This window comes from Petromyzon marinus, unplaced genomic scaffold (assembly GCF_048934315.1).
Source record: "Petromyzon marinus isolate PM22_M1 ecotype Great Lakes invasive population unplaced genomic scaffold, UKy_Petmar_22M1.pri1.0 PM_G_Scaffold_28, whole genome shotgun sequence".
Lineage (NCBI taxonomy): Eukaryota > Metazoa > Chordata > Hyperoartia > Petromyzontiformes > Petromyzontidae > Petromyzon > Petromyzon marinus.
In genome coordinates, this window is record NW_027422850.1 from 500,001 (window position 1) to 502,500 (window position 2,500).

A 2,500-nucleotide genomic window follows, 5' to 3' on the forward strand; every position below is an offset into this window, starting at 1 on the left:
CGGTAGAACTCGTTCAGGTCGTTGGCTAGGCGGGAGTCGTTAGTGGTGTGGGGCGCTCTGGGTTTGTAGTTGGTGATGTGCCTGAGCCCTTTGGCAGACAGAAGCAGCGTCGTTAGTAGAGAACTGGTGTTTTAGTGTCTCTGAGTACAGTCGTTTAGCCTCTCTCACCGCTTTGCTAAACCTGTTCTTCGACTCCTTGAATCTGTCTCTATCCCCACTCCTAAACGCTTCCTCCTTCTCCAACCTCAACCTTTTGAGCTTTGCTGAGAACCAGGGCTTGTTGTTGTTAAAGTTCACCCTGGTACGTGTTGGGATACAGCAGTCCTCACAGAAGCTGATGTACACAGCCTCTGTGAGTTCATCCAGACTATTGGTAGCAGTCGTGAACATATCCCAGTCAGTACAGTCTAAGCACGCCCGCAAATCTTCCACAGCCTCACTGGTCCACTGTTTAGATGTCCTCACAGCAGGTTTACAGAGTTTTAGTTGCTGCCTGTATGCACGAATCAGGTGGACCAAGGGAGTTCTGTGCGAGCCGAACAGCCCCGTGACCCACAAGAGAAACATCCCCGCCAAATTCGAGCGTTTGACGGGGTCTATCCGTGAAAAAATATTCACGTTTTTGAGTGCACATGCATTTCTGCTGCAAATGCCTCTGGAAGTTTCATGCCGTTCGTATGCCAATTGTGGCAACACGAAAATGACCCGTTTTCCCATTCCGAGGGATTTCTGTGCGACCCTAACAGCCCCGTGAGCCACAAGAGACACATCCCCGCCAATTTCTAGCGTTTCACGGGGTCTATCCGTGAAAAATATAGACGTTTTTGAGTGCACATGCATTTCTGCTGCAGATGCCTCTGGAAGTTTCATGCCGTTCGTACGCAATGTGGCAACACGAAAATGACCCCTTTTCCCATTCCGAGGGATTTCTGTGCGACCCTAACTAACAGCGCCCGTGAGCCACAAGAGAGACATCCCCGCCAATTTATAGCGTTTCACGGGGTCTATCCGTGAAAAATATAGACGTTTTTGAGTGCACATGCATTCCTGCTGCAAATGCCTCTGGAAGTTTCATGCCGTTCCTATGCAATGTGGCCACACAAAAATGACCCGTTTTCCCATTCCGAGGCATTTCTGTGCGACCCTAACAGCCCCGTGAGCCACAAGAGAGACATCCCCGCCAACTTCTAGCGTTTGACGGGGTCTATGCGTGAAAAATATTAAAATTTTTGAGTGCACGTGCCTTTCTGCTGCAAATGCCTCTGGAAGTTTCATGGCGTTCCTATGCAATGTGGCAACACGAAAATGACCCCTTTTCCCATTCCGAGGGAGTTCTGTGCCACCCTAACAGCCCCGTGAGCCACAAGAGACACATCCCCGCCAATTTCTAGCGTTTCACGGGGTCTATCCGTGAAACATATAGAAGTTTTTGAGTGCACATGCATTCCTGCTGCAAATGCCTCTGGAAGTTTCATGCGGTTCGTACGCAATGTGGCAACACGAAAATGACCCGTTTTCCCATTCCCAGGGATTTCTGTGCGACCCGAACAGCCCCGTGAGCCACAAGAGACACATCCCCGCCAATTTCTAGCGTTTCACGGGGTCTATCCGTAAAAAATATCAATTTTTTTTTGACTGCACATGCATTTCTGCTGCAAATGCCTCTGGAAGTTGCATGCGGTTCGCATGCAATGTGGCGACACGAAAATGACCCGTTTTCCCATTCCGAGGGATTTCTGTGCCACCCTAACAGCCCCGTGAGCCACAAGAGAGACATCCCCGCCAATTTCTAGCGTATCACGGGGTCTATCCGTGAGAAATATTCACTTTTTTGAGTGCACATGCATTCCTGCTGCAAATGCCTCTGGAAGTTTCATGCGGTTCGTATGCAATGTGGCGACACGAAAATGACCCGTTTTCCCATTCCGAGGGATTTCTGTGCCACCCTAACAGCCCCGTGAGCCACAAGAGAGACATCCCCGCCCACTTCTAGCGTTTCACGGGGTCTCTCCGTGAAAAATATCACATTTTTTGAGTGCACATGCATTCCTGCTGCAAATGCCTCTGGAAGTTTCATGCGGTTCGCATGCAATGTGGCGACACGAAAATGACCCGTTTTTTCCCATTCCGAGGGATTTCTGTGCCACCCTAACAGCCCCGTGAGCCACAAGAGACACATCCCCGCCAATTTCTAGCGTTTCACGGGGTCTATCCGTGAAAAATATTCAATTTTTTGACTGCACATGCATTTCTGCTGCAAATGCCTCTGGAAGTTTCATGCGGTTCGCATGCAATGTGGCGACACGAAAATGACCCGTTTTCCCATTCCGAGGGATTTCTGTGCCACCCTAACAGCCCCGTGAGCCACAAGAGAGACATCGCCGCCAATTTCTAGCGTTTCACGGGGTCTATCCGTGAAAAATATTCACTTTTTTGACTGCACATGCATTCCTGCTGCAAATGCCTCTGGAAGTTTCATGCCGTTCGCATGCAATGTGGC